The following is a 14,265-nucleotide window of genomic DNA, read 5'->3' on the forward strand; positions in this document are numbered from 1 at the left end:
GGATTATCTCCAGGATCTCACTGATCTGAATCCTCAAATTGCCATCGGCAGACCACTGAGGCCCGACCCGGAGAGACGCATACATCGACTGGTCAATCCACTTCCTCCGATAGAAGAGGAGTGTATCCCTTTACCAGAGACATTTTATCAGGACCCCATCCAGTTACTGTTTCCATTTTAGACGTCGCTGCAGTGTTCATTATTTGCAACATTTATTTATGTGTGTGACCTATGCGTGATATCCTGAGTTAGTACGACGAGTCAAATTTTTGGCTTCTACAAATGTATGTAGTTTTTGTTGTGGTTTATACTCCTTTAAATTATTTGTTTTCCTCGCGAAATTCTGGAATGAGATTTCTTTTCCCTGAGTTGCTACATCTACACTTTCTCACGGCGTGGATGTATTAACTTCACACAGCACCAGGTAGCAGACTCACAACCATTACCATTCGAACACATACACTGTTTGCAAAACTTTGCAACGGTGTTACATCCAGCTAATCACCCCCTAACAACAGTTAGCACCCGGCACACCCCATCTACTGCTCATGATCACCACCACCGCGGAGAGCCAACACCCGAGCAGCAGCGTCGCGACGATCGTCGAGGATCATCGCGCACAGGAGCACAGAGAGCCCCAGCAGTGTCGCCAGCCCTCCGCATATCAGGATCGCAAACCAGTCCGGCATCGCCTCCGCCATTAGGGCCTAACCCGAGCTTTTGTAAGCAGTAATGGAGGGAGGAGGAGGAGAAGTGAGGCCAGGTGTGAGGAAGAAGAGAGAGGCACCCCGGCCATTTTATAGCTCGAGCTCGGTGTACGGTGGGCGAAGTCCACCAACGCCGCTCGTCGCCGATCGCCGGTGTTCGGAGTCGAATCCGCGAGCAGTGCCGACAGCGCGCTGGCCCGCGAGGTGAGTGCACGCTGCACCGGCAGCTACCACGCCGCGCACTACCATGGTATGGCCTAGATGCCCTACACACTAGGCGTCGCCAGTGGAGGAAGCGCACGGGAGAGAGGAATAAGAAAGAGCCAGAGGGAGTAGAAGAGACTGACAGTGGGCCCCGGGTCCACCTGTCGGCCAGAGAGAGCATTGTGCTCTCGGGTACGACCAGCGTATATTTAAATTTAGAAGTTATTCTAAATTTTTATCCAGCGTAGAAATCTCACGTTTTTGTCCCGAACCGTAGACTTTTCCACGCAGCACCAGTTTTCACACTGTGGTTTTCACCACTTATTGCCCTCTCACTAAAGCCACGTCTTTATTGCGTAGTATTTTCTTAACATAGCTTTTAACAAATCTCGAGGACGAGATTTTTCTTAAGGGTGGTAGTGTTGTGACACCCCAAAAATTTGGCCTTGTTTTAATGAATTAAAATTTTTGCCAGGAATTAAAACTTTGAATTTCTGAGCTCCATTTTTATTTTTAAATCATTTCCTTCCTTGTGATGATGAGTTTTTCCCAGAGAGAAAACTTTCCGAATATGTCATTGGACTTATTTAATCTGTCAAGAGAAACTTTCCCTTATTTAATATAACAAATTAAATAATTAAGTTGCTTGATCTTTACATTCTTGGAAATGGTTTTTTCAAGGTTATATGGCCATATTTGAACTATAACCATTGGATAAATTCACCTAAAATTCTAACCAAAAATTGGAGATGTCATGTGATGTTTTTAAATCACTTTTATACAAAAATATCTTTTATTTATGTAATAAATTTGAGCTATGCATCAATTTTTCCTTCTCTGGTCCAGAGTGCATTTTTCACTACAACCCTTTTAAATAATTCTTTCTAGCCTCCACCAAAATTATGGGATATTGGTAGTAGCATATGATTCAACATTATGCAAAAACCTAGTGTTGTTATTTGAAAATTTTGAGTCAATCAACCTCTTTTTCATTCTGGTCCAGCCTTGTGATTTCTACTGCAACCCTATTTAATTTTGCTCCAAAGATCTTGTGTTTTCTCCTACTTGTAGACAGCCCTACCAAACCCCTAAATCCAGGAGCATGCACCCATTGGATTAATTTTGGTTCATGAAATAATGTCATTTATTTCCTGTCCAGAAATGTAGTTTTGCAAAACTTGCACTAGCAAGTTTCCCCTTTTGTCCAAATAACCTCACCACTCTCTCTTGCATCTAAGAAGACACTGATCTGGAGTTTTTGACCACTCCAAGACTTGCCTAAGTGCCTGTGGCATTTTGTCAAACACCTGGAGTGCATGGTCAGATTTGGCATGGATTTTAGTTAGCAGTGTGAACCTGATCCTCTGACCCCTTAAGCTTGTCCATTGATCTCCTTGCAAGCCATAGCCTAGACCTGCTAACTCCCAGCTTCAACCAAGCGCTCTGGAGTGCCATGGCATTTCGCCGAGCATCTGGTGTGCGTGCGCTGGGCACGCCCAGAGCGCGCAAATTGCAGCCGCGCACACGAGCCGCCGCGTCGCGCCCCTGTCTTGGCCCACACTGCAGAACCTCGCCACGCACTCCCCGCCTCGCCACAACACGACAGCCCGCCCCTGGCGCCCTACAGCGCCACCGCCAGAGCACTTTTGGCGGCACGCCGGCGTCGGCCGACAACCCTGCGCCGTTCAGCGCCGCCCAAGCCACCCCGGCTCGCCACCTGGCCCCTTGAACAGCTCAAGCTCGTCCACAAGGGTCTCGCCTAGCTCTCCTCGCCGCCACGTTCCCCTGCAGCTACAGAATGGCGGTTCGCCGGCCGCCTTATCCACCGCCACGAAACCGACCTCGTCGCGCTATAAAAGGGACCCCGAGCCCCTCTGAGCACGCACGCAACCTCAAGCTACCCCCATGGAACCCCCATAGCCCGCAATCGTCAGGGAAACGCCGCCTTCTTCATCTCTGGCAACTCCTGCCGCCGCCACTGTCTCGCTCACTCTGGCGCCACCAGGGCTTCCCCCTCTCCACTCTCTTCACCAGAAGTCCTCTCTTCCTCCCGTGAACAGATCCCCCTACTCAATTTGGTTCGGGAGCCATCGCCGCCACAAAACCACTTCGCCACCGAAGCCTCCTCCGCCGCGAAGCTCGCCGCCGGCAGCTCCCTCCGCCCCCACCTACCTGACGACCACCGGGATGACCGCCCTGGAGTGGCGGATCCATCCCCGCCCTTGGGGCCCCGCGAGGAGCCACCAGTCGCCGGCGACGATCGCCGGAGCTCCGCCTCCGCTCGGGACAGAGGAAGGAGAGGGAGAAAGACTAGTCAAACCTGACTAGTGGGCCACCTAGGACCCACTGTCAGTGACCCCCGCTCGGTCCACGCGGAGTAAGTGGAAGCATAAAACTCGCGAGTACGTAACCCCTTCTTAGAAAGCGTATTCGTGGCTGAAACGTTTTCTTTTGTTATATTTTTAAAAAACAGAATTTGACCAAAACTTTGACTGACTATATCTTTTTAAATATAACTCCAAATGAAATGATTCTTTTTCCTACCTCTCTCAAATTTCACCTAGTTTATTTTAAGATTTATTTAAAAAAAATTCAGAACAACTTTTGGTGCTGTTTTTATTTTGTGTGTTAATTCTTTTATATTGCTAAAATAGGATTTTTGAAGAGAGGAGAAATGTTTCAAGTTTTGGAGTGCACCCTGCCTTTCCACACATTGAAGGCAAGCATTCTGAACCCCGGCATAGTATTTTTGTGTGTTCGATGACACGTTCATAACATCACCTCACTTTGGAGAAACTTGTTATTTCATGTGATATGATCATATGCATGGGTGCATGTTATTGATTTCCATGCTGTTGGAAATGGACACACTTGTGATGATAATCACCCTCATGTGTCTTGCATGCATACCGGCAGGAACCCGGGAAAACCTCTGCCTTGGGTAGGCATGAGTTTGTCGCTGGTCTCCATCAGGACGGTTATGTCTGGTATGGCATGGCAAGGTGATATGAGCGGTGACTCTGTTGGTTGAAATATATTCGTCATGCTAATCATGCAGGGAATACTTAAACCTCCTGAGTCGACCGTAGATCGAGTCTTGTGCCAGTAACCCCCATACTTGTTTCGTACTACCACTCGTCTCTACAGCAAGTAGACTACGGTCCAGTAAGTTGTCAACCTCTTTGTAGCACACACCGTACAGAGAGGCCATGGTGGAAGATACCGGTTGTAGCTGGTAGGCAGGCCACCTGGTCCGGGGGCATGGGTGTTTCCGGTTGGGACCGAGAGGGGAGGCCACCCCTTAGAGCGCGCGATATAAATTTGATCCCATGCTACGCGAGGTTGTAGCCTCCCCACTTAGAGTTTGCTTAACAAGTGTCGTGGGTGATTCCAGACACGTGTGAGATAAGCTGGTGTGTGCAAGTTAGGTGTGTTTTCAACAAAAAGACCGTAGACGGAATTAGTCCCGATGGACTAAAGAAATCCGTTACTCATGGGTAAAAAGTACACCCTCTGCAGAGATTAAACCTATTCGAATAGCCGTGTCCATGGTTAAGGATTACAGTCTGGGATGGGTCAAGTGTCGGTCTTAGTGTCGGTCTTCGGAGGTGAAACTGTTAACCAGAACTGGAACTACTACCTGTGACTTGTGATAATTATGATTATTATTGTTGACTAACCCATGATATTATTGTTATTATCGAGTATCTCTGGGATGGTTCTACCTCCGGGATATTCACTATGACTGTTTATTTTAAAGCCCTTTGTGTGGTGTCGCTCAGACGCCCGACTGTGGCATTTCTTTTAAAGCCCTTTATGTGGTGTCGCTCAGACGCCCGACTGAGGCATTTCTTTTAAAGCCCTTTATGTGGTGTCGCTAAGACGCCCGACTGTGGCTTTGCTTGTTATTTATTTCATAAATTTTAATACTAATATGTTATTGCAATTTTATAAATAACATGCTTGCACGCATCAGAGATTTATTTATCCTTTGTGACAGACATCATGAGCATAAAAATATTTTCAGCACATCATTGTTATATTATACCTGTGTTCATAATGCTTGCGAGTACATTCAAAGTACTCACTGGCTTGTCCCTGGCTATTGTCTTGGCCAGATTTTCTTGCACGAAGAGGAGCGACGCGATGACAGCCCCGGAACCTAAGTAATGGAGATAGCGGCCTCGCGAAGATAGGAGTTAACCTGGTCAGCTGTTCCCGTGGGAAATGGAGTCCCATAGACACTGATGTTTCACAACCCGCTTCCGCCATCAACCACTAGAAACCATTTGTTATACTCACAGGCCAGAATGGCCTTGTACTACATATTTTGCTTTCTGCTTGGAATTTCTGTATCAAGTTGGAGCCTCATCAGCTAACAGTAATCCTGGGGCTGATGAGCACGACGGTCTTTTCTGGAAATTTATTACCCGGAAAACCGGTCGTGACAATCGCTCAGCCCCCGACCTCCATTCGTAACCGGGAACTCCCCGAAATTTTCCTCCCCCTCGCTTCTACCACGGTTTTTTCCGTCATGGATGGCCCAAAGAATGTCATGCAGTTGCGTCTCCGGCCTACCCAAGACGAAAAGCCCATTTTCTGTCATGATTTTTTGTCATAGAAGTAGGAGCCCACCACATCTATGATGATACCGGGTTTTTTGTCACAATTATCGTCATAGAAGTGTCATATGTATGACAGAAAAAAAAATTCGTTCGGCCCAAAATGTCACGGATGTGTCTTTTTTTTGTAGTGTGGACACCGAAGGGCCACCAGGGGCCCCAGGAGACAGGGGCGCGCCCCCCACCCTCCTGGCCAGGGTGTCGGCCCCTTGAGGTGTTTCTTCCGCTCAATAATTCTTATTAATTCCAAAAATAAGTTTTGTGGAGTTTCAGGTCTTTTGGAGCAGTGCAGAATAGGTTTCCAACATTTGCTCCTTTTCCAGCGAGAATTCCAGCTGCCGGCATTCCCCCTCTTCATGATAAACCTTATAAAATAAGAGAGAATAGCCATAAGTATTGATATATAATGTGTAATAACAGCCCATAATGCAATAAATATTGATATAAAAGCATGATGCAAAATGGACGTATCAACTCCCCCAAGCTTAGACCTCGCTTGTCCTCAAGCGGAAGCCGAAATCGAAAAATATGTCCACGTGTTTAGAGATAGAGGTGTCGATAAAATAAAATACGGACATGAGGGCATCATGAGCATTCTTATAACAGCAACATATATATTTTGTCATATGACTTCTTATGCTCAAGTAACAATCAATTCACAATGTCAAGTATGGTTCAGAAACTTCATTGGAAGCTAACAAAATATAATCTCAGCCATTCAAGCAATTGCAATTTATCATAACATCAGAAAGAGTCAAGAATAGAGCTTTTCAGCAAGTCCACATACTCAACTATCATGTAGTCTTCTACAATTGCTAACACGCACACAGTACTTGTGGTTATGGAGTTTCAGCCGGACACTGAGAAAGATAGGGGCTTATTGTGTTGCCTCCAACGTATTCACATTTAGGTGATGTCAACAATAATAGTCCATGCTAACTTACACCCAATTGGATATATATATCATGATCTTTCAAACACGAGGATCTTGCCAAAGGATAAAAATGAAAAAGGGAAAGGTGAATATCACCTTGACTCTTGCATAAAGTAAAATACATAAAGTAGAATATAGGCACTTCGCAGAGGGAAGCAGAGGTTGTCATGCGCTTTTAGGGTTGGATACACAAAATCTTAGTATGAAAGAATGTCACTTTATATTGCCACTTGTATATGGACCTTTATTATGCAGTCTGACGCTTTTATTGCTTCCATACCAAGATCGTATAAAGCTTATTTTCTCCGCACTAATAAGTCATGCATATTTAGAGAGCAATTTTTATTGCTTGTACCAATGACAACTTACTTGAAGGATCTTACTCAATCCATAGGTAGATATGGTTGTGATGCCCGGATAATTAAGCTACAGTAATTCCCTGCTAATGATGCCACATCAACATGATTACTGTTGTTAAACTCGCGTTGGTTCGAATCCGGTCCAAATTCGAATTTCAAAATCCAGTCAAACACAAAAGTTTTCAAATGTCTAAAATAAAATGTTCGTCTTGTGGCAAATAATCCATAACAAATATTGATGGTGAACCAACATTTTTGCAAGGTGTTTAAATGGCCTAAACCAATTAAGGCCGTGGCTAAAGCAATAGATTAAATGCCTTTTCTATTTATAAAAGTGGCAAACTTTTTCAAAAGCCTCACAATCTTTTTGTGGCAGTCCCAACTATTGCAATATATTTATGTGGCCAAGTCCCACATTTTACCGAATCCTTTTTGGAGCTCAAATATTGCAAAAACATTTTTCTCTAAAAAGAAAAGAGCAAGAAAAAGGGGGAAGAGGAGAAGAGAGAAGCCCACTTGCCCCACTGGGCTTTAGCCCACCCCAGCAGCCGGCCCACCTAACCCCACCCAAGCCGGCCCAGCACTTGCCTCCCCCGGTCGCCTTCTCCCTCTCCTGTACAACAGACCGAGGGCACGGCCGACGCACGCATCCGCACCAGCTCGCCGGTGTCGAGGGGATAAGTCCGAGCCCCCTCGGCCTCGTCACCTCCCCCTCCCCACGCAGATATTTCCCTCTCTCCCTCGCTCACTCTCCTCTCCCCTTCCAATCTCATCCGCGCGCGAGCACCACCACGGCTACATCGTCGCCATTGCCATGCCCTCAGCCCTCTCCCTCGCCACAGCGACCTGGTAGGAAGCTCCGCCGCGCCGTCGCTCACCGGACCCGCCCAACAGCACGAGGCCGCGGAGCCCCCATCGACGGATCGACGCCGCTCCTCCGCGTCGTCCAACGCCGCGACCACCGCGTCGTCCCGCCTCCCCATCGCCCGCCCTCGCGTCCCCGACTCCTCTCTGACCGGCCTCCCAAGCGCGCCCCCGACCTCCCTAGGGTGAGTCACTCCCGTTTCCCCTTTCTCCCCTACTCACCGTCGCCGTAGGACGACCGCCCCGCCATGGCCGAAGCTCTCTGTGAGCTCGTGCTCACCGCTGACCATGGCCGCGCCCTGGCCCTACCCGCTCGCGCCAGGATCCCCCACCATGCTTCCGCCGGAGCGCCTCTCCCCCCACGGCTCACCGACCTCGCCGCGCCGCCCGGCAGGCTCCCCCGTCGTCGGTGGCCTCGCCCCGCGCACAAGCGCAGCGCCCCTCGGGCACGGGCGCCCACACCCTTTAACACCCGCCCTGCTGGGCTGGCCTGGTGCCACTCCAGCGGGCCCCACGCCCTACCCTTTTAAAAAAAGCAGGATTAAAAAACAAAATATATGTTTTTAAAATATTTATAATAATTATATTAACTAATTAATTAGTTTAATCTCGTTTAAATAGGCTAATCACCTACTTTAACTAATTACACTAGGTAGTTAATCAAATAGTCTATGACAGGGGTGCCCACCCCCTTTTGACCAGTCAAATGTTGACTCGTCAACTCGGACCATTGGACCCACATGTCACCCTCTGGTACACTTCTGTGTACACAGATCTAGGTGCACCTAGCATTTACTCATTATTTTCGAATTAATAAAAATTGCAGAATATAAATAAAACATTGAAAATTAATAGAAATTAAACCGTAACACGGATGAAAATGTTTTATACATGAAAGTTGCTCAGAACGACGAGACGAATCCGAATACACGGCCCATTCGTTCGCCACACGTCCCTAGCATAGCAAACGACGAACTTTCCCCTCTGGTTCATCTGTCTGACAAACGTTTAGAACCGAGAAAACTTTCCCGGATGTTTCCCCCTTCGCCAGTACCACCTAGCACTGCGTTAGAACACGTCTAGCCCCTCCTATTGTCTTGTTATGCATATGATTGTGTGTATTTACTGTTTCTTCCCCCTCTTCTCTCCGGTAGACCCCGAGACTGCTGTTGATGCCCCTGTGATCGACTACGTCGACGACAACCCTCCTTCTTGTCTGAGCAACCAGGCAAGCCCCCCTTTGATCATCCCGATATCGCCCATTCTATACTCTCATGCTTGCATTAGATTTTGCTACCGTTATTGTTTGCTCCTATTCTGATGCATAGCCTTCTTTTGTACCTCCTGTTGTTACCTACCTTCTTATCCTAAACTGCTTAATATAGGTTGGTTAGTGATCCATCAGTGACCCCCACTTGTCCTTGTTGCCCCTGCTTCATCATCGACGACTCGATCAATGTGATCAATGACCAGAGCCCGACACCTTACATCACATCATGCCCCTTTTGTTGCTCGACTCTGCAAAGCTACTATCGAGTGTCGAGGGTGATCCCTCATTACGCACTCCTGATGATAATTTTGTAGTGTAGCTATTCGATCATGGTCATCTAGGGTGATTTCCTCTTTCACCATTCCCGATACGGCTCTGTCGTTCAACTCCTCAAGTGTGAACCTCGAGGGTGGTCCCTCTTACATTCACCTTGATGATTACATTGAGTGGAATCCATCGGGGGTGATTCCTCGGGTTTCCCCCTTGATGTCTGGACACACAGTTACCTTGACTTTACGTGAGACCTTTGGGAAAGTCGGGCGGGCCCGAAGAGCACCCGCAAGATAATGACATGGCACGGAAAGGCATTCTAGGCCCTTGTCGTAAGTCCACGAGATGGGGCGACGGGTCACTTTCGATCATGAGTCTCTGCTCGTCTCCGCAAGCTAATAATACACTATGGTTTGGGTATTTGTTCTGAGTTGGCCTCTGGCCTTTACGCACCAACCACCACGCGAGAATAGTTATAGGCCTCGACGTCGTGGTATCAGCCGAAGCTTTGTCAGACCTCCAGTTCAGCATTGTGGGCACGTCGGGCCAGTGCCATCAAGTATGAGGTGGTGCTCGTCCCGGCTCGTCGCACAACGACCCGAAGTGCAAGGGGCGATGGGCCGAGACCCTGGAGTGCTTAGGATGTAGACCGACGGGGACCTCTCTGCTAAGCCTAGGTAGGGCTGCGACGTGTTGATCTTCCGAGGCCGGGCATTGACCTAGAAAAATGTGTCCGGCCAGAGTGATCGAGCGTGTTGGAAAACGTGGTGCACCCCTAAAGGGAAGATTATCTATTAATAGTCGTGTCCACGATAACGGACGTTCAGACTTATATCCTGATCTTATACAACTTTAAATGGATACTTAAGCTATGTGGCTCCGGGATTGCTTTCTCGCAGGGAGTCGAGGAAGGATCTCTGGGCATTAATGCTACAACATGTTTGTTAAATATTAAACTGCTATTATTTACTCTTCTACATGCTGAAAGATGCGAGGAGCTGCGTGAAGATGCTAGTCTTTGATAGGCTAGGCCTTCCCCCTCTATTCTGGCATTCTGCAGTTCAGTCCACAGATACAAACCTTCCATTTGATACCAGTGCATATTTAGTATAGATCTGATGCTTGCGAGTACTTTGGATGAGTACTCATGGTTGCTTTGCTACCCCCTTTTCCCCCTTCTTTCTTCTTTCTGGTTGATGCAACCAGATGGTGGATCCCTGCAGCTAGATGCCACCGCCGATGGATACTGCTACGTGGAGACCGCCGAAGATCAGGAGTAGTTAGGAGGACCTAGGCAGGAGGCCTTGCCTCTTCAATCGTGTTGCTTTTGTGCTAGCCTTTTTAAGGCATCCCTGTTTAACTTATGTATGTACTCAGATATTGTTGCTTCTGCTGAATCTTGTGTATCAAGCTTGTATTCGAGCCCTCGAGGCCCTTGTGTTGTAATATAAATCTTGTATTTTTTATTTGTGTCTAGATTTGTGTTGTGGTATCTTTCCGTGAGTCCCGGATGTTGATCGTACACATTTGGGTGTATGATTAGTGTATGATTGAATCCGGGGCATCACAAGTTTGTATCAGAGCCGACTGCCTGTAGGATCCCCCTTTCCAACTCCTTGGCCGAAGTTGAGTCTAGTCTTGGAAAAAATGATTTACTAACATGGCTGTGTGGCTTACGGGCCCACGTCTCCATTGGGTGGTATTAGGATCTTTTATTCCTCGTCCTTACTCTAGGAATATGATCTCTCTTCTATTCGGGTTAAATGATTTTGTTAACTCTAACTCTAGGATCTCGTAAATACTTCTTCCGGAGAGCCCCTTCATTCCAGATGATGGCCCGCTTCACCAGAAGATTCTGAAGATACTCTCTGATGTTTCCCCGAGACCCTTGTACCCTTAGCCTTTGCGATCCCTACCACCGATAAGTCCTTATGAGTAACTACCTACATTGTCGTTCATACCTTCATCCCTAGTTGCTCTTGTTATTACAAGATGCCCTGAGTTATTCTCTGTTGTCCTGAGAATCTGTTGAGCCTACTACCTTGCAACTCTTTGCCACATGAAAATCCCCTATGGATAATTACTCGCGCTTGCCAAGTATCCGTTCATCCACAGTTGTTCATATGATTCATAAGATACTTTGGAATACCATCCGATCTTCCGTTAATCCTCTCCAACTATTGCTCTGCTAATATTTATCTGCTGGCATTATGGTTACTTCCATATGTCTAGCAATACTCATTATCACCCTTTGTCATCGTAATTTCGAGAATTTGATTCGATATGTTTGCGAATGCTCGCGATCATCAATCCTAGTTAGAATTCTTCCATACGGCTCAGACGTCACGCCGGACATGAGCTGGTGTTCAACAAATCAAACCTTAATAGATTGTCGATCTATGTCTATTCTATTTAATTGTCTTTGATCAGAGCCTCTTCTTCCAATCCCCCATTTTGGAAATCATAATTCCATTGCATTTGAGCTCTGAATTAGTCAGTTGTTTCTATAGTCTGATATCCTTACATTCTTTCTTCTTATGGGTGAGTATCGATACTCACATCAGATCCCTTGTGGACCACAAGGTCCTTTCTTGGAATTTTATCCGACAGCTCCCTTCATATTCAATCACCTTGTGAGCTTTTCCTCGGATACATAATGCCCTTGGTAAATTGTATCCTCTGCTTCCCCAACCATGCTCTATTTTCGAGTTTGAGTTATTTACTCCTGAAGATTATAGTATATGTTCCTAAGATACCCTGATGGGTTGAACCTATGCCTTCCATAATCTGTGTGAACCCGGAAACTTCTACGGGTCATACTCTACTGGTGTTATGCCAGGTAAAATCTCATTACTATGGCTTCATCTAAAAGGAGAAGTGAATGAAAGGTTATGCATTGGAGAAGTGGAAGTCGACCTTGAACTTTGTGTTCATGCCCATGGACCCGATGTGGAACTTATCATGGAAGCTTCTTGTTATAATGATAATCCCCTTGTGATAAGTTCATCTTGTATCTATAATTGGTCCTTTGTAACCATGGTTCCGACCCTATAGTTCTTCTTTGATCCCATTTCTCGGACAAGTTGAAGTACTTGCCTTCTTCAGATCTTTTCACCTGTTTAACCTCTACACTGATATACCTTCAAGTATTACCCTCTGGTATCCCGAGAATATCCCGAAACTGCATAACTTCTTATGAGTTCTTCATCAACTATTATTTCTCGCCGATTCAAATTTTTCCACGGGTTCTGAGTTGTTAGACACTCAAGAACACCGGTAACTGATTCGACTCCACAATTTTCCCTTCCATTGTTTTGTTTAATCTTTCTTGTAACCTATCTTATCTAAGCAATGATAATTCCCTGCTTATGTAAACACATCGGTGTACAAACTCTATCAGTAAGACCTTGTTACTATTGTTGTGACATTCCGGTAGCCACCGATGGACGAGAACTTTGCCTATTGATCCGCCTCGTCTTAACGATCAGGGAAATGGTTCTCTTCGTCCCTCGCCCTTGGTACCAACGTTATTGCCAACATAACTGACGGGTTGTCCTCTGGCCTGCCTTACTATCATGATCATGCAAAATGTAACGCCTTCTTGCTTTGAACGCACATGGTGGGCCCAAAGCCCATAGTTCCACAAGATCGAAACCTGATTCTCCTGTACATCTCTGACTTCCAAAATTGTTCCCCGCGCTTGGTTTCGTATGTAATTCATGAGCCAACTTCTTGTGATCTGTTCTGGTATTAGATGCAATACTTATTCTCGATGCTTTGAACCCCTTTCACCCTGTGTTTCAGACATTGAACGATTGCCTACCCGGTTGAAGCTTCTTATTGCTCCTCCTTACCTTGCTCTCGATTACTTTCTTGAATTTTAACTCGAGAGATGCCTCTATGCCATGTTCGTCGAGATAGCCCCAGGTACCTATCTTGTGCTGAGCTTCGTCCTTTATGAGTCTTTCCCCCTTACTTTACCCCTTAAATCTCAAGACGAGATTTCTTGTAGTGGAGGAGAATTGTGACACCCGGATAATTAAGCTACAGTAATTCCCTGCTAATGATGCCATGTCATCCTGATTACTGTTGTTAAACGCGCGTTGGTTCGAATCCGGTCCAAATTCAAATTTTAAAATCAAGTCAAACACAAAAGTTTTCAAATGTCTAAAATAAAATGTTCGTCTTGTGGCAAACAATCCATAACAAATATTTGTGGTGAACGAACATTTTTGCAAGGTGCTTAAATGGCCTAAAAAAATTAAGGCAGAGGCTACAACAATAGAATAAATGCCTTTTCAATTTAAAAAAGTGGCAAACTTCAAAAGCCTCACAATCTTTTTGTGGCAGTGCCAATTATTGCAATGTATTTATGTGGCCAAGTCCCACATTTTACCGAATCCTTTTTGGAGCTCAAATATTGCAAAAACATTTTTTTGTAAAAAGAAAAGAGCAAGAAAAAGGGGGAAGAGGAGAAGAGATAAGGCCCCTTACCCCACTGGGCTTTACCCACCCCAGCAGCCGGCCCACCGAACCCCACCCAAGCCGGCCCAGCACTTGCATCCCCTCGTCGTCTTCTCCCTCTCCTGTACAACCAACTGGGGTCACGGCCGACGCACGCAGCCGCACCAGCTCGCCGGCGTCGAGGGGATAAGGCCGACCCCCCTTGGCCTCGTCACCTCCCCCATCCCCGCGTAGATATTTCCCTCTCTCCCTCGCTCACTCTCCTCTCACCTTCCAATCTCATCCGCGCCCGAGCACCACCACGGCTACATCGTCGCCATTGCCATGCCGTCGGCCCCCTCCCTCGCCACACCGACCTGGCCGGAAGCTCTGCCACGCCGTCGCTCGCCGGTCCCGCCCACCAGCACGAGGCCGCGGAGCCCCCATCGACGGATCGACACCGCTCCTCCGCGTCGGGCAATGCCGCGACCACCGCGTCATCCCGCCTTCCTGTCACCCGCCCTCGCGTCCGCGACTCCTCTCCAACCGGCATCCCCAAGCGCACCCCCGACCACCCTGGGGTGAGCCACTC

Source organism: Triticum dicoccoides, chromosome 1B (genome assembly GCF_002162155.2).
Source record: "Triticum dicoccoides isolate Atlit2015 ecotype Zavitan chromosome 1B, WEW_v2.0, whole genome shotgun sequence".
NCBI classification, from domain to species: Eukaryota; Viridiplantae; Streptophyta; class Magnoliopsida; order Poales; family Poaceae; genus Triticum; species Triticum dicoccoides.